At 33.9% G+C, this 27,766-nt stretch overlaps 1 long non-coding RNA gene across 1 annotated transcript; it reads right to left on the bottom strand.

Annotated features, from left to right (window-relative positions):
- Positions 1-8,383: 8,383 nt before the first annotated feature.
- Positions 8,384-27,335, bottom strand: LOC144307285 (uncharacterized). Its single transcript, XR_013374192.1, has 3 exons — positions 27,275-27,335; positions 9,395-9,560; positions 8,384-8,531 (listed from the first exon to the last, which is right to left on the bottom strand). It is a non-coding gene; the product is annotated as an uncharacterized LOC144307285 (long non-coding RNA).
- Positions 27,336-27,766: the final 431 nt, after the last annotated feature.

Raw genomic sequence — 27,766 nt, 5'->3', positions numbered from 1 at the left:
AACGCCTGTTAGTTTTATCTGGCCACTGCACTCCTGCAATGCCCAAGATGCCCAAAGGCCTGAAATGAAGAGTCTAAGGTACTCGATATCTACCAGTTAATTATCAAGACTCATAATATTGACAAATTTGTGGTTAGGTTGTATTTTTTCTCCATCTATGGATTAGGAAAGATCAGATCTGGGAAGAAGTTACAAACATATATTTTATAATCCTGTATAACCTACTACAAGTTTTGGATTTCTACACAAGAGAAGACCCATTGATGAATTCTAAATAGACCTGATATGCACATGAGGAAGACAAATGGCAACACCAAAGGGAAAAGTAAATAGGATCTGACAAGGAAAGAGTTATTGTGGATCAAACTAAAGGAGTGGAGATGGAAATAAAGTGGAGAGTATAAAATTAACAGATGTTTAGGAGGCATCAGCACAATGAGGTTGCTGATTCATTGCGATGGCTGAATTTGCTACACACAAAGAAAATATCGTTGTCACTCTATCCATAATTTCACGTAATCCCTGTGGAAAAGTGCTCATTGCTAATTGTAAAATAGTATATTTTAACATAATCTCTAAAGAAGTCAAGGTACTTTCTTCATTTAGAACATGATAATGTGAGGGATCCCTGAGTGGCTCAGTGGTTTAGCACCTGCCTTTGACCCAGGACATGATCCTGGAGACCCAGGGCATGATCCTGGAGACCCAGGATCGAGTCCCACGTCAGGCTCCCTGTATGGAGCCTGCTTCTCCCTCTGCCTCTCTCTCTCTCTCTCTCTTCTCTCATGAATAAATGAATAAAATCTTTAAAAAAAAGAACATGATAATGTGATTTAACTTCTTGCTTAATTTCACTTGATCTATGGACCATTTATTAAAGGTAGTGTACTGTCAGAGTTATTCAGCATGAGTGTTCCAGTGTTTTTCAGTTTGTAATTAACAAAATGAAAAAGAACGCTCTATATTTTGTGATTTTTACAGAGCCTTTTGAATAGTAAAGAAAAATTTTAAAAAGAGCAGTATCTTTAAAATACTTAAAATAGAGCCTATGACCATATATTAATTATGTGAAAATTAATTCTTCACATTATAACATAAATATCTTGTATGCTATCTAAATCTCACTTATGAAAAAATGACTCTCTGGGGGAGGAGATACTGCTTCACTGCCCTTTATGAAGAAAGTGCATTATTTGAATTTCAATAGAAGACATTTTTTTAAAAAACTTTTATTCTGTTGGAATAAATCTTTAGGATATAATTTAACTTAATTGTTCTCCTGTCATTCATGAACTACTTATGCTGAACTCATAGCTTATGATGTCAGCAGAAATTAAATTATACCCTTGTGTTCAGTTGGGAATCATTTTTTAAAAAATAATCTGACATCAGAAAGTAAAAATCTGTTTCTAATATAGGATAATTGTAGTTCATTATGAAAATGGAACAAACTGCTGACATTCTCGCTTTAGAAAAAAATACAGTATGTGAGAGCTCAGATGATTTAATAAAATAATGAGTTTGAAAGGAGAATGTACCATAACCTTGCTGTAAATTCTCCAGTGAAATAATAAATAATCAAGTCAAAAGAGTGTACAAATATGCAGCTTGACCTAATACTGTTGTTAGAAACACTCCAAACCAAAACCAGTCTCAAAATACTGTATTTTTGAAAATCTGTGAAAAGTATTCTCTATTATTTCTGAACAAAGTATTTCAAAGCTTAAGTGATGAGTCTAAAATTAACCAAATTTAACCCATACACCCACTTTTTTAAAAAAAATCAGTATTTGCAATTTTCTCAATGATCTCGAAGAAATAATTGCCAAAAAGTTGTCATTAAACTTCAAAGGATTTATAGCCCGCTCTTGAAAAATACCTCAAGACATTTATAGCCATATGATCTTTGGTCAGTTGGCATGTGATTAGTACTTAGGTGTCACTTGTACAGAACATGCTATGTTGGCAATATACAAAACATGAGGAGTATACAGATATTTCACTAATAAGAACATGATAGGTCAAAATGTTATGCTGTCCAAAAAAAGTGCATTTCTCTTTGTAAAATATAAGACATATTTGATTGCAAATTAATATCTATTCTATTTTCCCCAATTTTTATTACATTAAATGAACATAAAATTTACCAACGTATCCACCACTTACCACCACTATACCACTATACCCACCACTATACCACCAATGCCCGACTTAGCTATTTTTAAGTGTACAGTTCAGTGGTATTAAACATTCATTATGTGTTGTGTTACCATCATCACCATCTATCTCTAGAATTTGATTTATCCTGTAAAATTAACTCTATACCCATTAAACAGTAACTCCTCATTTTCTCCTCCACCCAGGCTTTAGTAGTCAATCGTTTTATTTTCTGTTACTATAAATACCCTAAACATAGCATATAATAGGAATCAGGAATCATATAGTATTCATTTTTTGTAACTGATTTGTTTCATTTAGCATAATGTTTTCAAGTTTCATCCATGTAAAGCATATACCAGAACTTCTTTTCTCTTTAATGATGAATAACATTCTGTTGCATGTGTGTGTGTGTATGTGTGTGCAACATTTTCTTATCCATTAATGTGTCAATGCACACTTGAGTTGCTGCCATGTTTTGACATTTGTGAATAATGCTGCCATGAACATGGGTGCACAGATGTTTCTTCAAGAGAGCTTTGAATTATTTTGAGTAAATACCCAGAAGTGGAACTTTTGTATCATAAAGTTATTCTATTTTTAACTTTTTGAGAAGCTACCATGGTGTTTTCCACAGTGGCCATACCATTGCACATTCCTACCAGCAGTGCACAAGAATTCCAATTTCTGCACAGCCTCAAGAACACTTCTAATTTTGTTTTGTTTTTTCTTTTATTCATTTATTTATTTAAAAAAAAGATTTTATTTATATATTCATGAGAGACAGAGAGAGAGAGAGAGAGAGACAGAGAGAGGCAGAGACATAGGCAGAGGGAGAAGCAGGCTCTGCGCAGGGATCCTGATGTTGGGACTCAATCCAGGGACTGGGATCATGTCCTGAGCTAAAGGCAGACGCTCAACTGCTGAGCCACTCAGGCATCACTTGTTTTTTTCTTTTAATAGTAGCTATCCTAATAAATATGCAGTGGTATCTAATTGTAGTTCTTTGATTTGCATTTCCCTGGTGATTAATAATGTTGAGTTTCTTTCCATGTGCTTATTGGCCATTTGTATATCTTCTTTGGAGAATGTCTATTTAAGCCCTTTGCTTTTAATGAACTGGGTTGTTTCTACTTTTGTTATTGAATTTTACTTGTTCTTTGTACATTCTGTTACCAATTGCTTATCACATATACGATTTACAAATATCTTTTCCTTTCTGTAAGTTGCCTTTTTACTCTATTGACAGTATCATTTGATGTTCATTTTTTATGTATATTTTTAAAAATTTTTTTATTTATTTATGATAGTCACACAGAGAGAGAAAGAGAGGCAGAGACATAGGCAGAGGGAGAAGCAGGCTCCATGCACCGGGAGCCCGACATGGGATTCGATCCCGGGTCTCCAGGATCGCGCCCTGGGCCAAAGGCAGGCGCCAAACCACTGCGCCACCCAGGGATCCCTTTTATGTACATTTTTAAAACAAATATATGAGTCTATTTTTTGTCACCTGTATCTTTATTGTCATATCCAAGAAATTGTCAAATCCAATATAAAGATTTTATCCTATGTTTTATAATTTAGTTCTTATATTTAGGTCTTCTATGTATTTTAATCATTGTACATGATTTTAGAAAAGTGTCCAATTTCATTCATTGGATTCATCTGCAGGTGGATATGCAACTTTCCCACTACCATTTGTTGAAGAGACTATCCATTCCTCATTGAATGGACTGACATCCTTGTCAAAAATCACTGGACCATGAATATGAGGGTTTATTTTTGGACTCTATTGTATTCCATTGGTCTATAAGTCTATCTTTATGCCAATATCACACAGTTTTGATAACTGCATTTTTGTAGTAAGTTTTGAAATCAGGAAGTACAAATCCTCCAGCTTTATTCTCTTTCAAGATTGTTTTGGCTATTCCAGTTCCCTGAAGATTCTATACAAATGTCATTAGGATTCTGACAAGGGATTATACTGAATCTGTGGATCGCTTTGGTAGTATTTATTTCTTAATCATATTAAATCTTCCAAAGTTATAAACACAGGATATGTTTCCCTTTATTTACATCTTCTTTCATTTCCTTTAGCAATGTTATATAGTTTCCATTATACTAACTATGATGCCTCCTTGACCAATGATATACCTAAGTATTTTATTCTTTTTGATGCTATTATATATAAAATTATTTTATTTCCCTTTACTGTATAGCTCATTGTTATTATATAGAAATGCAACTGATTGTGTGTATGTGCATGTGTTGACTTTCTATCCTGCTACTTTGATGAATTCACTTATTCTAGTGATCTTATGTGTAGAATCTTTAGGTTTTCTACATATATCACCATACCATCTGTGAACAGATATAGTTATTTTTAATCTTTCCTTTCCAATGTGGGTGGGTGTCTTTTATTTCTTTTTCTGGACTCATTGCTCTGGCAAGGACTTCCAGTACTATGCTGAATAGGAGTGGTGAGAATGGGTATTCTTGTCTTATTCTTCATGCTAGAGTAGTAGCTTTTAGTCTTTCATTGTTGAGTATGATTCAATATGAGGTTTTCATTTATAGTGTTTATTATGATGAGGTAGTTTTCTTGTATTCCTACTTTGCTGAGTATTTTTTTATCATGAAAGTGTGTTGACTGTTGTCAAATAATTTTTCTACATCAATTGTGTGTTTTTTTCCTTTTATTCTGTAAACATGGTGTATTACATTGTTTGATTTTGTATACTGAAATATCTTTACATTCCAAGAATAAATCCTACATGGCTATTGCTATGTAATCCTTTTAAGATGCTGCTAAATTCAATTGAAGGTTTTTGTATCAATATTCATAAGGAAAATTAACCTGTAGTTTTCTTGTAATGTCTATGGTATTATGGTAATGCTGGCCTCAAAGAATGAGTGAGGCAGCATCCTTTCTTCTCCAATTTTTTGGAATAGTTTGAAAAAAAATTGAGTGTTAGTTTTTCCTTAAAGGTTTGATAAAATTCACCAGTAAAACTATTTGGTACATGGTTTTGTTCTTTGTTTTTTGTTTTGTTTTGTTTTTTAGGAGAAGGGAACACATTTTTTGATTAGTGATTCCATCTCCTTATTCATTATAGGTCTAGTTAGGTTTTCTGTTTCTTCAGATTTAGTCTTGGTAAATTTTCTGATTCTAAGAAAGAATATGCCTGCTTCATTTATGTTGTCCAATTTGTTGGGGCATAGTTGTTCACATTATTCTCTTATAATCCTTTCTATTTCCATAAATTTGGTAGTTCTGTCCCACTTTATTTCTGATTTTAGTAAATTGAGACTTCTTTCTCATTATTCTATATAGCTAAACAGTTCTCAATTTGTTGATCTTTTTATGAGCCAACTTTTTGTTACATTGTTTTTCTCTATTATTTTTCTATTTTCTGTCTCATTTATATCTGTTTCAATCTTTAATATTTCCTTTCCTCTCCTAGCTTTGGGTTTATTTTGTTCTTTTTCTAGTTCCATAAGTTGTAAAGTTAGGTTGTTGATTTAAGATCTGTCTTGTATTTTAACGTAAGTATTTATAACTATAAATTTCCTTCTAAGCACTGTTTTTGCTGCATCCCATAAGTTTGGGAATACTCTCTTTTTGTTTTTATTAATCTGTGAGTATTTTCTAATTCCTTTTATTTCTTATGTCTCCATTGGTTGTTTAAAAGTTTGTTGTTTAATTTCCATAAATTTGTTAATTTTCCAGTTTCCCTTCTGTTATTTATTTCTAGTTTCATTCTATTGTGGTCAGAGAGATACTTTATATGATAATTACCTTTTAAAATCTTCTGAGATTGATTTGTGTTTTAACATATGGTCTTCCCTGGAAAATATCCTGTGAAACTGAGAAAAATGTATATTCTATTATTATTAAGTAGAAATGTTGTGTATATTTCTGGTAGATCCAGTTGGGTTGTATTATTTAAGTCTTCTATTACATTAGTTATCTTCTGTCTGCTTTTTCTATCCAGTATTGAGAGTAGCATATTGAAGTTTCCAATTGTTACTGTAGAACCATCAATTTCTCCTTTTAATTCTGCCAATTTTTGCTTCCCATATATTCTGATCATCTGTTACTGGGTTTGTAAATGTTTGTAATTTTTATATTTTTTTGCTGAATTATATCTTTTATTAATACAATGTCCTTTTGTCTCATTACTCTTTTGATTTAAAGTCCATTTTGTCTGATATTAGTATTATTTGATATGTAACCTCTGCTCTCTTTTGGCTGTTATTTGCATAAAACATCTTTTTCTATCTTTTCACCTTCAACCTTTTTTGTGTTTTCTGATGTAAAATGAATCTTTTATAGTTAGTATATAGTTGCATCCCTCTTAAAAAATTCATTCTGCCAGTCTCTGTCTTTTAATTAGAGAGATTAATCCATTATGTTTGATTTCTGATAAGGAGAAAGATAAAAAGGACAATGGCTCTTTAAATACTTGGCTGCCCTTCAGCCTGAGGTGGAGGGGCTTGCAACAAAAAGATGTAAAAGCCTTGGCCACTAACCTCTTCCTCTGCACCTTTGATATGAGAAGCAGCAATGCGGGGTCAGAGCACTGACCTCTCATATTTGAATAACAAGGTCCTTTTGGCCCATTTGGGTCTCACAAATTGTGTGCAAGCTGCTCCTGGAAGAAGTGGAAGGCTGCCTGGCACAGGCCTGACAGGTGGTGGATTGCTGATACTGTGCTAAATTCTGAAGTTGACCAAAATTAATCATGATTTACCATCCAAGCCATGCCCTGGAAATCCTAAGCCTTCAAAAAACTCCAGAGTTCCAAAACAATTACATCAGACAGACTCTGCCAGTGAAACCGTTGCCTAGGTAAATAGACAGATTCCTGGGGCTTCTTATTTATGTCATTTTCCCAGAATCCTTTAATCCTATATTATAATCTACTGGGGTAACTTAATTGGGTGAAAACCTGCATCACTGAGATATAGGTATTACTCCTTACCAAACTGCATCCCCTTATTCTTTGTAATTGACAGTATTCTCTATTCAATGAATTGTATAAAGAGATCACAAAAGATCAAGATTTAGAAATCTTGTTACACTTATTATACTTGTTATAATCTATGTTACACTTCTATCCCTTTGGTTATTGTGCTAGAAATGTAACATTGGAAGTTAATCGAAATCTAATTACTAATAATATCTACCCAATGTAGCGATTTTTAGAATATGCTTGAAATTTGGAAAACAATCTTTCTAGTTCATATGCTATTTTTTCCTAGAGTTTAGGTTTTCTGTTGAATTTTTGAACATTCAAAATATATTATTTTATGTCAATGTTTAGATACACAAATGTTATCAGTTTGCAAGTTTGTGTTAAGAAAATATCTTCATGTTGGTGGTAACCTCTTTTTGTGCGAGTTTGTGTGAATGTGCTTTTGGTATCACTGTAATAGTAAATATCTGGATACAGTAAAATCTTCTAGAAACAAAGATACATATAAATAGATTGGAACATAATACTAACTTGAAAAGGAATAAAATAACAATATTCAAAAACATGGATGAATCTTTAGAATATTGAGTAGAAAAATAAAGTTTTAAAAATATGATTTTCTTGGGGAGCCTAGGTGGCTCAGTCAGTTAACATCTGACTCTTGATTTGGGCTCAGGTCAAGATTTCAGGGTTTTGAGATCCATCCCCGAGTAAGACTCTGCACTCAGCATTGAGTCTGCTTGAGATTCTCTCTCTCTCTGGCCCTCCCTCCCCCCCTTCACTCTCTCCCTCTTTCCCTTTCTCAACAAATAAATTTTTAAAAATCTTAAAAAAAATATTTTAAAAAGATATGATTTTATTTGTAATGAGTTTAAAATGACTAATAATAATATATGTTTTAGTAATCCATTTATCTTATGAAACCGTGTGTGTGTGCGTGTGTGTGTAGAGACATATATGAATACAAAGGGCATGATAAAAGATTAAGGATACTAAGTAGTTATGTCTTCAGTGAAGGAAGGCAGGTTGATAATCTAGGAGAGAAACTCATAGGTAGCTGCAATTTAGTGGCATTGTTTTAAATATCATGTGTGGTAGTGAGCTAGGCTACTTACATTCATTATTAAAATAAAAGCAAGAAAATGGTTATGCTTGGACAAATTTTGGTGTTGAGACAGAAGTTTTTGAAATAATTTAAATCCCTTAAGATTCAGACATTATAGAAGAAACCACAGACTCTGAGTATCTCATGTCATTTATTGAATATTGAAATGAAAGTGAAAAACAGAGTGCTTATATGGGCACCAAATGGTTATAAGTGTATAGATTGTGATCAGGTGGCTGACTGGGAGCTGCCCAGCATCACAAGAGAGTGTCCTACTGTATATCACTGTCCTGTGAAAAGATAGAAAAGACCAAAATTCAAAATTTGATTACATTTCTACTGAATGGAAATCACTTCCACACAATCACAAAGCCAAATGGTCCTAAGTCAAACAATCATAAGTCAGGGACTCTGTATTTCCTGTGACCAAAATACTACATCCCTAAGCACATAGATTAGGAATCTTAAAGTGGATCCATACTCCTGAGATTTTGAGAAAAACCTCCAAACAGTTGCCACGCATAAACACATACAGGCACAGGCACACCCATATTTCTAAAACTTCAACTTTCCTATATATATTTAGTTCTAAAATCTACTGGCATAACAAAAGGCCAACACTATTCTCTCTGTGACCTCATGTTGTTCCCCTACCCCATTCTTTACATCTACCCTTAATCCTTCAATAGCCATCTTCCTTTTTAGAAAAGAAAGTCATGCTCCTTATCCATCTGGAATCTTACCATGGTACATTGCCAAACAAAGTGACAATGGAAAGATTGATTTCTTTAACGTTTTCTTTAATGTTATCTCAGGGAACCAAACCCTCCCTTACAGCTTTCTATCTTCCTTTATGAACTAAAGTAATGTCCTAGTAAAGCTGTTTTTTTTTTAAACACAGTGGAAAGATTTCCAAGGAAATCAAATGTTTCAAGATTGTTTGGAGGAAATGTGCAGATCAGAATTGTACATGATATCTTTCAAAAACAGTGTGTATACACATCGTTAAATATCTATACCAATCAGTCACTCATTTATTGGGTTTACCCCAGGTTCTGTTACTGTATTAGTCGCTTTCAACACCATGGATTTCTTTATCTTTTTTCTCTATTTCTTGATTGGTTTGCTACAGGTACAATTATATGCCACGTACCTTTTTCAGTCTAGAAGCAGTTTGAAGAAACGACCATGTTTGTGACATGTCGTTCTGCCACCAGAGGGGAAAAAAACAAGAAAGTGTATGGAACTTCTCAATGTTTCTTAAAGTTTCTGTCTGGAACTGGCCTATTTTGTATTTCTGATTCATCATCAGTCCAAACCTAATGCCAATAGCATAGAGAAGCACAGAAAGTCACATATCAGCAGGTAGGAATGTATAATCCTTTAGGGGACAGCCATGAATAGTGGAGAAAAATAACACATGCCACCACAGTTATTGTCAACTTATTCAATAATTTTATTTACCATTAACAAACATTAAATGATGATGCATCAGCAGTACAAGACAACTTTAGGACCAATTAATTTTTGGCATTAAATACATCTTTTATGAAATATGTCGGAAATTTTTGAACATGAGGTTCTATTTTTATTGAGATTCTGATTACTCCCCAAAGCTGAAAATATAGATATTAACACACACCTACACATTTACGAAAGGAAAACCATGCCTTACACACTTTGCTTGAAAGTCTTTTCATTTTATCTATATATTACACTGACTTACTACAAATGAAGAGAAACAACATACTGATTTGCATTTTGATTTTTTAATGTATTGTAAAAATGAATAAATTGTATTAAACTTGCATGTTGTTAATCTTGACATTACTACTCTGTTGGACTTCCCTCTGAAAATCTTACTTTATCTGTGGCTTCCCTAAAAACCACTCAAACAACAGGGGATACCTGCATCCTTATCTACAAAAACTAAACCACAGTGAAGCCTACCAAATATAGTCATCTATTACTTATCTCATACTATTCATCCTGATATTCTACTACTATTGATCTGAAATAAAACTGATTAGTATTCTTGTTTCATCCCTGTCTTACAGGCATAGATACATAATCATTCTTATTTTCCACTCTGTTGGCCTATCATTTTAAGACATTTCTCACTATTTTCCAGGAATTAAAACACTCTGCTCTTTGCCTATATAAATGGGAAGTGTCTTAGTTTGGGATCCCCAGAAGTGGATTCTTTTATTTTTTTAGATTTTTTTAAAAAATATTTATCTATTTTAAAGAAAGAGGGGAAGTGAGAGGGATTGAGTCTTAAGCGGATTCTGCTTGAGCATGGAACCCGAGGTGGGGCTTGATCCCACTACCCTGAAATCATGACCTGATCTGAAACCAAGAGTCTGATGCTTAACTGTCTGTACCACCCAGGTGCCCCAGCCCAGAAGTGACTTCTGACACAAGGACGCTAGTGAGAGCAACTTGGATGTAGGTAATAATCACTAGTAGAGGGTTATGGAAACAATACAGGGAAGAGAAACATTCCATAAAGGGTAAACAAGCTAGACTGCTTCTATAGCAGGTGACTAGGGTTTAGTTTTGCTGAAACTTAATCAAAGACCACTAGAACAACCTGCAATCTGACAAGATGGCATGTATTGGCTCCATCCAGTGCAGAAAGGAACTTGAGAGGAACCAAGAGAACTGCACAAGAAAAGGAAGAGAAGGATATTTTATAAAGATTGTTATAAGGTTTGGGCTCCAAAGAAGGACTCTGAGGATCTTGCTCTGGTAGCAGGAGAGAGAGAGGGTATTTAATTGCACTCTTCAATATCTCCAACTTAGCTGCCATTGATGTTAATCTTTGGTTCTATATATTTAACTTCTCTCTCTAAATCTCCATTGTTTCTGAACTTGGATGAGGAGAGTTTTACCCCTACTCAATCTCAGTGTTGCATACCAGTGACTCTTGTAAACTGATCTTTAGTCTACTTTGGGACATTGAGTTCTTTCTGGTAGACGTGTAATGAGCACAACTCCTTTCTTTGGTATTGGCTTCTCATAGGCAAAGACAGCAAATAAACTTTTGATGTTAATTTTCTCCCATCTTGCTCTGTCTCAGAACCCTGATACTTCACTGAACACTTGGCTGCCTAAAAAGAAAATGTTCTTTTACTTTTGATTAAATCTTTTTTTGTGATGAAAATGGGCATGGAGCTAAATCCCAGCCAATATGTCATAACTAATAGATTTGTGTGAGACTCTCAGGGATGCATCTTTTAAGAAGGTGCAGTTGAGATCTCTCTCCTCTTGCCTCTTCCTACTGACTGCATTCTCCTAATGGCAGGAACTACACCTGTCATAGTGAGGGACACCATGTGCCTCAGGTAAAAAGATGACTTAAAGAGCTCTCATCCTAGATGGTAGAATTTCTACTCTAGTATTTTCATTCAAGAAAGAATAACTCTTTTCTGTTTAAAATACTATGCAAAACACATGAAAAAAATATAATAAATTAACTTAAAAATTCTTCTTGCTGTCTGTGGATCTAATTCTCTAACTTCCTTTAACGTTTTAATCACATATTACCAAATCTAATATCTTTTGTTTCCATTGAATACACCCAATATCTATATTTTTATTTGAATGCCAGTAGCAACTTCTTTCTTCCAATTATATGCTAAACGTTTGCATTGTACACTATCAAATTATAAGCACTCTGGTGATATGAATTGTTTACTATTTTTAAGTATCTATGTTGCATGCATAAAGTGCTCATTAAAAAAGATAAACAGGGGTCATGCTTATTTTAATTTTATAGCTTAGAAATGGAAAAGCTTATTATAAAAATTTTTTAAGCATACAGTACCACTTATGTTGAATTGCTCTTAGAGGAAATTTTTCGATTGAGAAACTTAAGGAAGACACAAACATAAACATATATCTACACAAATATGCAAGAATGTTGAACTTTTTGTTCAAAGAATTATATACAATTTATTAAATATACTTATGCACAACAATGTAAAGAATCTTTAATGTCTATGATGTAGGACTCTGGTTCTTTAATATGGACACAGTATCAACCAGTGTGACAATGAAAGTTTTTGTGTTCTTGACTCGACTAATTTCTTCTGTCTTATGTTGTTTTTGTTCCATATTATTTTCTTGTTCTGAAACCTTTGTTGTCTGATCTTTGCTTTTTGATATATTTTTTTTTCAAAATACAGTTTTAGTAATGGGTCTCTTATTGTTTTATTCAGGATCCTCTGTTTCCAATTTATGATGCCAAATACTGTCTATGGCTGGTAATGAGAGCTACTCTTCTGTCTCACTGAATTGAATCTTCCACATCTGTATTCTCTTTGATAGTTTACTAAGGTACCAGCATTTTCTCTATGGAATCACTTTCTTCTTTATGATATGTTATAGATATGAAGGTTCAAACCTTTCTTTATAAAATGGAGAATAAACAAAAAGCAGAATTTGTCATGTCAAGGAATCCCTGTGCCACACTATGACATGTCTGCTAGGAGCAGGAATAGCTTAGGACTGGTTTATATACCATAAGCCCGTAGTTGTGTCAGTCTCATGGTGTGTGAATTATCTCAGTTAAAGTCCTGCCAATCCTGATACAAATTGGAGGAATAATAAGTCAAAGGCAATCAAAATGACTTCTAAAATTATATGGAAGAATTTTTGTTCAGTTAAAAAAATAAATCTAGCTTTCTCATTGTGCTTCTTGTGTATTATCTACTTTGATATCAAGTTTAATATGTTTCTGATTTCATTTCAGCAATTTTGACTTACTCAATTTAATGCCAGTAATGGGAATGGAAAAATGACAATAATTGTTAAGCCTTGGCAACACTTTCTCATTTTAATGAAACTTATTTAGTAGTAAAGCTATAGCAAATAATCTATAACTGTATCATTCTACTGCTAAATGTTATATTAACAATTTGTAACCATGACAAGAATGGAGTTTTTCTGTATCATGTTTTAGATCTTAATGATTATATAACTTTAATATCAATTTGCAAAATACAAAAACATTCAGTAGCTTTCTGCATTGTTATATGACTAAATATAGTGGTCTTGAAAAAACAACATTATAATTTAGGCATACAATTAATTTATACATTCTCATATAAGGTTCTAGGTACTAGAAATCCTATTGGTTTCAAATAGAAAAAATGTGGAATATGTATTAGTTGTTTCAACATAATTTGTCTTCTTCAAGGAAAACATGCTTTTCTTTAAAAAGTTTTTTTTTTTAAATGCCATGCTGCTTAGCATAAAAAAAGCAAAAAAAAAAAAAAAGGAATAATATCTAAGTCCCAATTTATGAATGTCAAATGTTCTCACAAAAAGTAAAATTTTAAAACATGTCTAAAATCTTTAACATGATGTCAATGTTAATTAAGAAAACTGCTGACATCACACTATGTAGCTGAACTCAAACCTCATGGTCATGAATAAATGGACTTTATTAGAAGCCTGCTTGAGAATTGTACACATTTCTGTTTTTTGAGAAGCTGTGGTATACCTTTGTTCTAGAGCTGCTATTTCTCAAGGACAAGCAAGAGTATCTAAATGTGTAAAAATCTCTGAGAGGATTAGTGATTTCCAGAATATATATTAGTCAGGATAATTACTAAATATGTCTATTTGTACATATCCAACCTGAATATAGTGCCTCACACAGGATATAATTTTCTCTCTCCTGCAGCCAGTCAATGTGAATGGTCAGTTCCTGTGACACAAAGATTGGGGCACCAGGCTGAGCAGAGTAGTTCAGCCTTATACACACGAAAACTAAGATTGCTCCAAACATACCCAGGTATATCTAGGTGAAGAAAAAAGGAACAGTATGTCTAGAAAAAAAGTATTATTTTGAAACATAATCCTGAAGCTACTGAACTCATTCCTGCTCATGCCCACATGGAGATAATATAGTCACATGACCACATCTAAGTGAAATAGAAGCTGGAGAATGTAGTTGGGCAGCTTGTGCCAGGAAAAGCAGAAAAAAGACTTGGGAGATTGAGGACAGCTATAAAGTTGGCCATGGGGAGCAAATACTCTTCCCCCAAAGTAATGAAAAACTAAAGGCATGGGAAACCTATTTCTTACCACCACATAATCTATTATACATAAAAAGAATATTTGATATATTTTTAAAAATCATGATAGTGATGATGAAGTGTCTTCAATTGTTACTCCAGAAAGAGTAATTCACACGGTGACTTACATTACATAGTGCTTAGTAGGACAAACCCTAGTGTCAAAGTACCAAGGACAAAATTGACCCAGTAACTGGCAGCATGACACTGGAAATAGTCATATTTAGTTTTCAAAGAGTTTTTTTAGTTTTCATGCACTTCCCATCAAAGAAAAACCTCTGTTGGTGTTCTGATTTAAATTGCAAAAGATATATATTAACTTCATGAGAAATGACATTTATGACATAATTTCCTCACCAGTGATATAATAAGCTGATAGTTTGGAATTTCTGTCCTTTCTTAAATGTGGAGTTTTGTTCTGAATCTTATGATCTTCTGTTTTATCTATTTATAGGCTTTATAATATATACTTTGAATTTTCAATGGTTATTTTCTTTTTCATTTCTATTAATTCCAAGTATAAGAAATTATAAGCTGCATTAAAACTCATACCAAATTTTCTAAGTATCTTTAATATTTTATTTGAGCTTTACCATTTACCTAGACATGTAATTTTGTTCATGTCTCAATATTTATACATTTTATTTAGTTTTCTTTCTGTCAAGAATTGTCTTGGATATTTGATACAAGGTTCTACAATTACAGTGGTCCTATTTTTATCTTACTAGCAATTTCATTTCACTGGCTTCAGTTATAGTAAATTAAAACATTATGCATGACAAAGGATGCATTTCTGATCCAATGGGCTGGTTACAAGGCTGAGGAGTCCATGAGAAATTCTGCTAAGATGTGAGTGTTTTTTGAGCAAGGCAGAGAGATTAACCTTGTCAGGAGTTTACACATGAAATCTGGGAGAGTCAGTCATCTCTTGGCTACTTGAATACTCTCCCATTATGTCTATCTGTCATGTCAGTGTTGGATGACCATTCTGAAGGTGAATTGTAGGGATCTACAGTGGACAGCTACGTCTGTGTAGTGCTGAGGTGCTTTCACATCAGCTGTTAAGACTTCACAAGTTGCATAGAAAATGATGGTCCTGGGAGGTCTGATTGGTTCACTCAGTGGAATGTGCAACTCTTAATCTTGAAGTTGTAGGCTTAAGCCCCACATTGGGGGAGAGAGATGATTTAAAAATATATCTTTAAAAAGAAAGAAGAAAGAAAGAAAAAGAAAGAGAAAGAAAGAAAGAGCAAGAGAGAGAAAGAAGAGAGAAAGAAAAGAAAAAAAGAAAAGAAAAGAAAAGACAAGAAAGAAAAGAAAAAAAGAAAAGAAAAGAAAGAAAAAAGAAAAGAAAAGAAAAGAAAAAAGAAAAGAAAAAAAGATGGTCCTTATTCTAAGCTCTGTCATTGAGGCAAACCTTTCTTATGACATTATTTGGTTCCAATATCAGGTTATGCTTATTTGTTGTATTGAGATATCACAGTAGGAAATTAAAGGAGAATTATGAACCTGAGCTTAGTCCAAAACATTCCACTAAATATTTCTGCTGACTTTTTTTTCTAACTTTTGCACATGAAATGAAACAAAAAATAAAAAAAAAAAAGGTCTCGTTTTATTTACAAAGAACACAAACCAGAAACTGATACTTTTGGAGAAAACCTGTTTAAAAAAATCAAACTTGTGCTTTAATATAAATATGCTGTAAAATATGTAATAACTTCCTATCAAAGATATGGCTGTTTTAATATACACATTTTTACTTAATATAAAACTGTAGTTTCTTTCTTATTTCAGATATGTATTTCAATATATGTGTATCTGTGTGTATTTACATTTATATACTTAAGATATTGATTAAAAAATAAGCTATGTTTAAATGAACACCTTCACAATGAATACCAAAAATTGGGGGAAATTTTAAGCTCAAAGAAAGTTGAGGATAAGGAAGAGAAGATAATTTTATTAAGTAAACATGAGTTATATTTTGCTATAATAAGTAATAACCCCAAATCTCTTTTTTAAAATGAAGTTCTCTTTCTGACTCTTAGCGCATACACAGTTCAGATAGGTGTATATTCTGTGTTTTCTTTGTTTAATAACCAGACTCTGAGAGCAACCTCTTTTAGAAATATACTGAACAGTTACAAATCAAGGAAAGGGAGGACACAGCTGACCCTATACTGACTTTTCAAGATTCTGCCAGAGGTGACCAGTGTGCTTCTAATTGCATTTCACTGGATAAAGTAAATCACTCAGCAAAACTTAACATCTAAAGACTTAGGAAGTATAACCCTACCTAACACCTGGAATAAATAAAAATGAAATGTCTGTACATAGTGTCAATGTCTACACCCATCCTTTCAATTTATTAAATACCCTTTAGTTCACTTTCCTTTTCTCATTAAAAATATGAGAGAGAGGGGATCCCTGGGTGGCGCAGCGGTTTGGCGCCTGCCTTTGGCCCAGGGCGCGATCCGGGAGACCCTGGATCGAATCCCACGTTGGGCTCCCGGTGCATGGAGCCTGTTTCTCCCTCTGCCTGTGTCTCTGCCTCTCTCTCTCTCTCTGTGTGACTATCATAAATAAATTTAAAAAAATTAAAAAAAAATATGAGAGAGAGATAAATTAAGAATGGGGAACAGAGTCTTGGGGTGCCTGAGTGGCTCAGTTTGTTGAGTGTCCAACTCTTGATTTCAGCTGAGGTCATGATCTAAAGGTCGTGGGATCGAGGCCCGAGTCGGGCTCCATTCTTGCCACAGAGTCTGCTTGGGATTCTGCATCCCTGTCTTCATTAGCCCCTGACCTTGCTTACACTCTAAATAAATAAATAAAATCTTGAAAGAAAGAAATAATCTCTTAATTATAGACAACAAACTGATGGTTTTCAGAGGAAAGGGGAATGGGGTATGGGTTAAATAAAAAAAAAAAAATCACTCATCCCCTCACAGTAGAATAAAAATAAAAATTCCTTACATGATGGTCTCAAACTCAACATCATGGATTTTTGTGTAATTAGAGAAATAGAAACACTGTAACAACAAATAGGAAGTGTCACGTGAAGCAGGGGAAGGAGATGGGAAACAGAGTAGAGTGGTCCTGAAGTCTTGCTAAAGAGATACTGAGGGGACATTTTGCCCTGGAAATTATATATATATATATTATTGAGAAGATTCTAGTTTTGTCTCTTGAAAGAGAACATTGTTCACTTATCTCTCTAGATTTTTTATTCCACCCTCTGTGTAAGTCATCCTCATTGCCATTTTTGCCATAAAGTAATTGGACACTGGAAAATTTGCCCTCCTTAGCTGCTCAGTAACTTTCTGAATTCACTTTCTGCCTACAGATAACTGGTGACACCAGGGCTATTTTACATCTTTTTTAATCTTAATAGTGAATTGTCCCAAGTAAGCCTAAGGTAACATTATAAGAAGGTAGGCATACAAGTGGGAAAAGAAGGAAGAAGATGAAAGGAAAGGGAACAGAGAAGAAGGGAGGGGGATTTTAGTTAAAAGAGCCAAAAAATCATCACACACACAATGTAAACCTCTTATAGAAATGTACAAGGAGAAAAAAACTTCCATAGATACAAGATTTGAAGACAGTATGTCTGAAAATTTTCCCAAAACATCAAAAACATCAAACCATAGATCCAAGAAATTCTATGAAGTTGAGACAGGATAAAATTTAAACACATCACACACACACACACACACACGAGTAATATTTTTTGTAAAATTTCTGTATTAAAATGTAAATAAACTAATAAAGCAATAATTATTCAAAAGAATCCTTTTAACACTGAAGTTTTAATCACTCTTTCAGAGGGTTTTTGATTGTTAAAGAACATTTATTTCTCTGAAATTTTATAAGTTATGGTTTATTTTTATGATCTTACAAATGTTTTGATTTGTTTTAATCTTTTTCTATATTCCAAATAGTTTATTTTTTTGGAAAAAATAGTTATTTTTTATTGGAAAATGAAAGGAAAAAAGCTCTTAAATTGACTTTTGGTAGCAGTAATTTATTTTGTTTGATCATTCCTGAAACTTAATTGAAAAATCTGTAAAAAAATAAGTCAGTGATGGAGAATATTTTAACTTGCAGTTTGGGATGAACATCAATTGATTATAAAGAAAATATCTTGAAAATAACTTTTGAATTAAATGCTAAATGTTAAATACTACATAATGCTATATAATGCTATATATCTATATATATGCAAATAGTTTCTTGTTTCTAACCTTAAAAGTGTGTGTAACATAAAGGTATATATTAAAAACAAATATCAAATAACATTTTCTCATATTCTTTCATTATATAAACCTCTTATTAAAGCTTAATAGTCTTTGACATAAAGATCATATGGGCTTAATTTCTATAAATATATTTGAACATTGGTTCATATTTGTACATTTGTAAATTAAGTAATATCATGTAAATCAGTTAAAAATCTTAGAAAACTTTCAGTTATTTCTGTGAATAGCATAATAGCCAAAACATAAAATAGTGAATATTTCATTTTCCAAGACAGTTTGCATATACTGTCATATATTCAGTGCTTTAAAACTAGCTACTTGACATATCAGTGATATATTCCTTAAGTATTTTTTAATTTGATGGCAATTCATAGTTATTTTAATAACTGATAAATAAACATGTATTTCCCTTTGCTTTTCATCATATAATTGAGGTCCTAATTTCAATCTTTCATAGAAATATCACTAAAAGCCATATATGTTCTCAAAAATGTTTAAATTCTGCATGCAAAGATAATTCCAAATATCTATAAAAAGGGACTATTTGCAAATTGGCAAAGAGCAATGAAAAAAGCTTACAGAATGCATTCATTTTCTAACTGCCATTGTGTGTGAGAGAGTTTGTGTGCTTTCCAAAATTTGTCAGAGTTGCCAGGCCTGTCAGATATGTTTGTTGGAGTTTGGAAAGGAAACCTACCATGTTCTCCATTCTTGGCATTAGCATCAAGAAAGTTTTAGAGAATATATTCTGATCTACTGCTATACATTTCAAGTGTCAGTAATAGCGATTTCAAGGAAAAACTTTAGATGAAATCAACTGGTAATTTATATCTATTTTAATTTCAGCATCATTTCCTAGAATTTCTTCTCCTTGCAGACATATTTGAAAATTAATATCATTTATTAACATTACTGTTTTGGCTTCAAATCATACACTTACTCAAATTGTGTTTAAATGTTTCGCATTTAAAAAGCAGGTTGTATACCAGATATGGCCTACGAAACAGCTTTTATACCAAAATTACTAATGAACTACATATAGTATTAATGAATAAAGTACAAATTATTTTAATACATAGTATTAACATTATTATTCTCAGTGTGTCCTTTGATTCTGAAAAAATTCAGAAAATTTAAAGGGGTACTAATAAAATAATATTTAATAAAATTAATCACAAAAAAACAAATTTGATTAAAAATAATAGAAAAGGAATACGTTGGTGGCTTAGTAGGTTAAATATCTGCCTTTGGCTCAGGTCATGATCTCAGGGTCTGGGATCCAGCCCAGCGAGGGGCTCCCTGCTCTGCGGGACCCTGCTTATCCCTCTGCACCTTACTTTTTGGTAGTCTCTCTCTGTCTCTTTCATAAATAAAGAAATAAAATTATTTTAAAAATCATAGAAAATAATTATATAGTTTAGAACTATAAATATAATTTACTCAATCATCCTGCCTATTTTGGCTGAGCTACAAAGTAAAATATGTAGAAGTCATAAATCTACAATTCTTGAGTATTAGTCTAACATTCTTCTTTCATTAAAGATAAAATGAATTGCATAAGGGAACTCTGGAGAAGGTCAAAATCATACATTTTGAGGAACTAGAACTAATTTTAACTTAAAGTGATATTATCACCAGCTGGATATTCAAATCTGTATTTCACATAGACATTTAGATTTTCATTTCTACTTAAGCTTTGATATCAGTCTATTACCTTTACTAAGAAGGGTCAAATCCATTAACTTGGCCAACTCACATAGAACCATTCACATAAAACTACCAAGACAGAATTTGACTCTATCTTAAAATTTTTAGCGCACTAAAAGAATAATACAGCCCATTAAGGAATAATCTAGGCCTTTCTGTTTTATCTATAAGAATAGATTTTTGTAATTTATGTTTTACTGCCTAAAATAGAGAGATGCAATAATTTATTGAGAATCTGTCTTCTATCTATCATCTATCTATCTATCTATCTATCTATCTATCTATCTATCTATCATCTATTATGCATCCTCCTATTCCCTAGCTTAGGTGAGTATTGCTTGTAGATAGTTTTTAACTATCAACAATGTTTGGTTATTGCCTCCACAAAAAAAGCACCCTTACCGGAGGCTTCTCAGGGTGGACTGCATCGAATGACTGATCTACTTAGAGAAAAAAATTCTTGCCTCCTTTACCCCAATTTGGGACAACTTTGTAGGATCATCCACACTTCAGAATTCCTTACAGAAGCCTCTCTATGAAAGCTCTATCTCAAAAATCTCAGGGAATCCAACCTACAATAGAGGCTGATACTTTTTTGTATAGGCCAAAACCTGGAACTTAATAAAGCTCATAAGTTCTCAACGACTATTTGAAGTGATCAATTAAAAGCTTTATCTATGCACCTAAGAACAAGCACACACGCTTTCTATTTGTTTTGTTTTGTCTTGTTTTTTGCATGATGTTGGCTACATATTTAAAAGTCAGCTAAATATTCAAAAAGACCAAACAGATTGTTGGCAATACTGCAAAGAGTAACACTGTGTATATCTTCCTGAACAGCAGTAAGATTAGTGCCATAAAATGGAAGTTACCTTGACATTTTTATTAATTTTCTTATAAAAATGTAAGTGCATTTTTTAGCACATGCCATCACAACCAGAAATCTTATCAAAAAGTACTGGGAAATGCCATAGTGACATGTAAGCATGCTTTAGAGAAAAAGGCAAATTTATATTTTAGCAACTTTATTATAACTTTTCTTTGGGCATTCAAAATACTATTAGGCTGAGTCATGAAAGTGCTGTCAAGTTTTTATTGTGAAAAGAAGCTCTTCATTCCCATTTCATAAAGAATTTATAAACTAGAATACATACTCTTCCACAAAGTCTAGATTTCTAATGTGTATTTAAGAATGCCTCTGACTAGACAATTTCAAATTTTATATTCCAAGCGCTGCAGATATTACTGTTTGCTAACATAAACACAACTTATTTTCAACTAGTTAAATATATAATGTATATACATAATATATATGTTCTTAAATTCGGGGAAGCCTACATAAAGGGCCTTAATGTTTTCTACACCATGCTAGAGCTTGGAATGTAAAGATGAATAGGATATAGTACTTGCCTTTAAAAATCTCATCAATCCAATAAGTAAAATTCAACTAACTAGCATATTGAGATTGAGTGTGACTTATTTGCTTTCTATTTCTCCTCTCCTCTGGAGTCAAGCATAAATTCAGATTACAGTCAGGCATAGATACTCTTTTAACATAAAATATCATAGTAAAGATGACCAGAGGTTTATTTAGGTAGGTGTATATAAAAAAGCCTCATCATCTTTAAGATAACGCTCTAGGAGGGCAAATTTGCATAAAAAAACTTTTTTCCTCACCTTTCCTTCTCTATTCCATAGGATTGAAAGAAAGCTGAGTGTGTAAAAGGATAGGCAGCTAATATAAGAAAAAAGTAAGGTGCCTGTGGCTAGGGGTCAAATAGATATAAGTGATTTAAAGAAAAGAAACAGATGGATAGTGCAAGAGGAAGACTATGCTCTGTGATTCTCCATGGTGTGCTCACAGAAAAAAGGGAAAAACAAACAAACAAACAAACAAACAAACAAACAAAAAACCTAAGGTCCTCACTAGGAAGGGAAAGTGGTGGTAGTGATGATAATAAGAAAGGGCAGACAAATCAATATTGATTATTTAAGAATTCTTATTATGCCCTTAAAAGATTGTAATGCATATCTCAAACCCAAACTGAAAAAAAAATGTGGTTTTGTTTTGTTTTACATTCTTCAAAATACTGTGGATTTTCCTCAACTCAAAGAAATTCTGGCTGGGACTCTCATCCCACCTATAATGGTTTCAAATGATCCTGTAACTTTTCTAACTGGTTAATATGAAGAGATAAGAGAACACATAAGAAATCAATAAATTCATCTTGATGGTTTAAGCAGGACTCTTGAAGGGGAGAAAAATTAGAGTGGGGCCTTCAAGGAGCACCCACCATTTACTAGTTGAAGAAAGTAATAAAAGTGGATCTCATATAGAAGCTTAAGCCATGTACAAGAAAGGTCAGAAAGTGTTTTCCAGAAATACCAATTGTCAGGGTTGTAAGGAAAACTGAGAATTCAAGGCTGGGGTATTGGGAATGATCATTTGGTGATGAATCTGAAGAGCAGACATTTCTAATTACTTGGCTGGGCAGGGTTTAGGTTATCAGAAGCCCTAGATTGTCACTTCTCTGGCTATGGTTCCAACGTTTGTGTCCCCTCCCCAAAGTTTATACTTTGAAACTCTAATGTTCAATGTGATAGTATTAGAAAGTGAAACTTTGGGAGGCAATGAAATAATTAAGGTGAAGTCCTTACAGAAAGGATTAATGCTCTTATAGGAGAGGCCCACAAAGCTTCCTAGAAACCTTCCATCATGTGAGGATTTAAAGAGAAGTCTATGACTTGAAAGAGGGCCCTCACTCGGGTATATTGACACCCTAATCTTGGACTTTCAGCATCCAGAACTGTGAAGAATGTATTTCTTTTGTTTATAAGGCAATAGTCTGTGGTATTTTGTTAAAGCAGCCCAAGTGGGCCAAGGTGTCTCCATTCTCATCTAGGACATCCTTCTGAGAGGCTGGTATGAGATCTGGTCTGATGGCAATCTCCTAAAGTCATCACAGACAGTAGATGCAGTGAGCAGAGTTATTTCATTTCTTGAGACAAGAAGCATAAAGCAAAGCCAATGAGTTGAGGACTACTGACTGTAGCGTACTCCACTCACCATTAGGGACACAAAACCTATGTTGCTAGTGGAGACATTTGTGTTTCAAGTGCCCAAGGAACACTATGCTAGGATGACCAACAGGATATTTAGGAGTGGGGAAGAAAAGGGTGGAGTCTTTGGAAGTGTCCCTCTAGAAGCAATCCTGGATCTCTGCCTTCATATATTTCATAACATTCTTGACACATTTGTGTCACAGAACTGAGCATATGCTCAGGATAGGAAGTAATAAATGTCATTGACAGTAATTTTGAATTAGGCTGAGCTCAATAATATATTATTGTAAAATTTCAAACTAAAATTACTGAATCAAAGTAAAATTGTATTTTTCCTTTTGGGAAAAGAACAAAAACAGAAACAAAAACTGAGTGGTAGCCATCATGATCCCAACTTTCTTTTTGTCCATTCCAGTGTCTGGAGTCCTTCCTCAGGTTTATTTTTTAAATTTTTTTATTTTGTTTAAAGATTTTACTTATTTTTTCATGAGAGACACAAAGAGAGGCAGAGACACAGGGAGAGGGAGAAGCAGGCTCCATGCAGGAAGCCCGATGTGGGACTCAATCCTGGGACCCCAGGATCACTCGCTGGGCTGAAGGCAGGGCTAAACCACTGAGCCACCCAGGCTGACCCACCTTCAACAGGTTTATTACATAGTCCAAGATGATTGCAAGTCATCACATCAATATAGCAGTTTGGACAACAGAAGAACAAAAACATAAGTCTTAATCTGGTAGAGTTAGCAATTTTAAAGCAGATGCTTTGGAAATGTCACATATAACTCCCTGTATCTCACTAATAATATAAATAGAAGAATAGAAGATTATACCTAGTTTCAAAAAAAAAAAAAAAAAAAAAAACGCTAGAAAATGTAATCCAAACTTATTCCAAAACTCAATAAGGCCAGTTTCTGAATTTTTGGTGGTAACTGATACAGAAGACATGTGGGATAAAGATTCAAAACTGAAGGGTTCAACTTGGACCCTTGAATAAGAAGAATCACTTGAACCTTAGATTCCTTTTGTTATTTTGTATAGCACATAACTGTTTTCTCTCCACTATGATAGGGTTTGAAATGTTTATTTGATAAAGATTTTGAAGATCAGTTTTTCTATAACAATGGACACCAATCAGACATGAGAGCTACTGCATGATGACACACCAAAGCAGCAGGATTGAATGAAGCCTATAAACAGAACAGTGAAAAATATTGAATTTTACTTAACCCTGTCTTCCTTTCTGGAGAAATGGCCAGCCCACAAAGAAAAACCCCAGAAACTGACATTAAAAAGTTGCTCCCTAAAGACATGGTCCTCTCCCGATTATCTCTAATCAGATCCAACAGTTAATAAGTCCCTTTCCAAATAGCCAAAATTTAAAATGAGCTCTTTAGATCCTAGTATTATCTGGCAGCAAAGGATTATCAGTCAGGGGAAATGGCTAACAAGTGATATAAAACACAAGCAAAATAAACAAGAAAGAATAGAAAGAATCCTCGAATGAATATGAGGCAATAAAGGATACAGTGGAAAATTCATTACACTATGAATAGTATGCTTAAAATGGTAGAAGATATTGCATCTCATGAAATATGAGCAGAATATAGGTGCATTCCAAAAATGCAAAAGAAAAAACATATATATGAAATTGTTGCATTAGTGACATTCCTTGAAACTATATTCTCCACCCTTTTCCCTATTTTCTTTTAACCTCAAAAGTATCATAAGCATCATTTATTCATTTTCCAATCTAATCACTTGGCTAACATCCTATTCTAAGTCCACCAGCATCTCTTGATTTAAAAACCAAAAAAAAAAAAAAAAAAGAGGAAGCAAATGTACTTCCTTTGGGGAGCAAGGAGATAATAATGGACTAGAATATTTTAACAAAATCTCATGAAAAAAATAAAAAAGATTCTTTATAAGACATGTTTTTTAAAAATCTTTAATAAAAACTGAAGAAATGACAAGATGTTAAGTAATAACCTCAACGTTGGATGAGAACAAGAACTGAGGAGGGCATAAGGCATGAGAAATACTGAATCTGCAGTTGCCTTATAGGATTTCTTGCTTTGAAAAACTCCTGGGACCAGAAAAAGAAGTTCTAATCCCCAGAGCCTGAGTAGGGTATACCAGGAGACCCAGTGCTGTCACCAGCTAGACCTCAAGACCTGGCCTTAACTGCCCACCTGCTTGGACTCACTAACCTTTGTCCTACATTTTCCCCCAAGCTCTTTTTGCTGGTCTTCCTCTTTACTCAGACAAATGAGACCCCAAACCATCCCTCAGGTGCTAGTGACAGCACTGAAAAAATCTGCTGGTCCAGACCACCTAGACTTTTTTTTTAACATTTTATTTATTTATTTGACAGAGAGAGAGCACAAGTAGGCAGAGAGGCAGGCAGAGGGGAGGGAGAAGCAGGCTCCCTGTTGAGCAGGGAGTACCATGTTTGTATGGCTGGATCCCAGAACTCTGGGATCATGACCTGAGCTGAAGGCAGATACTTAACCAACTGAGCCACCCAGATGCCCCACACCTAGGCCCTTAGAGCTAAACTGACTTGCACCTACAGGTAGACCATGGGTTGACCTCTGGAACACCTATAATTACCTTTACCTCGTTGTAATACTAAAGTCTCCACCCAAAGAGGAGCCTCAGCTTCATCTATATAAAATACCATGTATGTAAAGGCACGTTTCCTCAAGACACATGTGCAACCTATTATGCCCACCTTTACATAGGATGACATCTAAATATTCACCTTACCCCTAAAACAGAAGCCCACTCACCCTGTCTTGTTGAGTCACGGCTTTGGAAGCCGTTCCTCTTGATCCCCTTATTTGCTGCAAATAATTTACTTGGTGCAACAGCTCAACCTGGTACACTTTCTGACCCACCAAGGAGCGAGCTCACGTTGCTTCAGTTGCATTGTGAATTCAAAAAAGACACACTCTCAGTGCAAGGTAAAATAGAAAACTACCCTTCCCATCTCCACTTTCAGGGTACTGCAAATAAATTTTCCTTTATATTGAGTATGTTCAGAAGAAGAGATGGAGGATAACATATCACTTAACCATCCAATGGTTAAATAAAAAAAATATAGTGGAAATTATAAAATATTTTAAACTGATTGATAATGAACCATGTATTATATGTTGAGAGAAGAAAGGCTTAAAGCTGATAAAACATGAACTTCAAGAATTAGAATAGTGAAATAAACAAAAAAATAATAATAATTGGGAAATTTAAAAAGCTTTTGGAAAAATGAACCATATATTCTGATAGAAATGTCAATTTCAGAAACACAGTTTTGTTTTGCATTAATTCAGTTTATTGTAAAACATCCAGAGAAAGCTGTTTTACAAACTCCTTTTTCTTTAAAGATTGGATAAAAGTAGACAAATTTTGATAATGTGCTTTGGGGCAGGAGGAAATCCAACAGGGACAATTATAAAATTAGGCCACAGATAAAAGTAGATTAGAAGAGTAAACTTAGAAATAATATTATCTGTTTGTTGTACAGAAAATCACCTGGAGTTAGGGCCACATTATGAGCTCATTTTCAAACCCCCTATGACCCACTCATAAAATAGGAGCCCAATACACCAAGAAGCATAATTACAAATAGGAAATGGCTGGCTGTTATGCCTGAGTGATGTGGGAAACAGACAAAAGAAAAAAAAATAATTAAATTTCCTTACTGCCTACTGCCCACTGACAAATCCTGGAAAGAAGCAGAGTGACATTTCTCTAGGAGCTCAGGACCTAGATGTTAATAGTTTGCTAAGGGAAAAAGGCAATCTTAGCCCAACCTCCAGGATCCTGGGAGCTACTTTAACATATAAAAACTCCTTTGGAAATTTCCATTATCTCTACCTTCAAGATATATGTTGGCAGTCTTCCCCCAAGCATATGACTCACCAATACACATCTGAAGAGTCTCATGACTAAGGTTTTACCAGACAATAATAAATGATCTTATTCTAACAACAGCTAGCCCCTCAAGGTTCTGGAACTCTTCTTCCAAATTCCTTCGCTAAGGAGAAGACTCATGCTCTCCTTAACCCCCTCCCAACTTGAAAGTTGGAGCCACTTACCACAAACCCTGTGCAGCTCTTCCTGCCCAAGGGTCCTGCCCCCCAGCTTTAATAAAACCAACTTTTTGCACCGAAGATGTCTCAAGAATTCTTTCTTGACCGTTCGCTCCCAAACCGCAACCATTTCGAAACTACATCATAAGCACTGGGGTCTGGTGAGGGGAATGGAGTGGCTGATACCAGAGTACAATGAGAGAGGAAAGGGAGGAAAAGGATATAAGGCTCAAAGACTATTGCTCACCGTAGAAACTAAGAATAGTGGGGCCACATATTGTAGACCCAGAACCTAGGGTAAAGACTATTTCACCACTGAGTT

This window comes from Canis aureus, chromosome 38 (genome assembly GCF_053574225.1).
Source record: "Canis aureus isolate CA01 chromosome 38, VMU_Caureus_v.1.0, whole genome shotgun sequence".
Classification (NCBI taxonomy): domain Eukaryota; kingdom Metazoa; phylum Chordata; class Mammalia; order Carnivora; family Canidae; genus Canis; species Canis aureus.
Note: the sequence above shows the minus strand (reverse complement) of the source record. Positions and strands in the feature narration are given on the sequence as shown.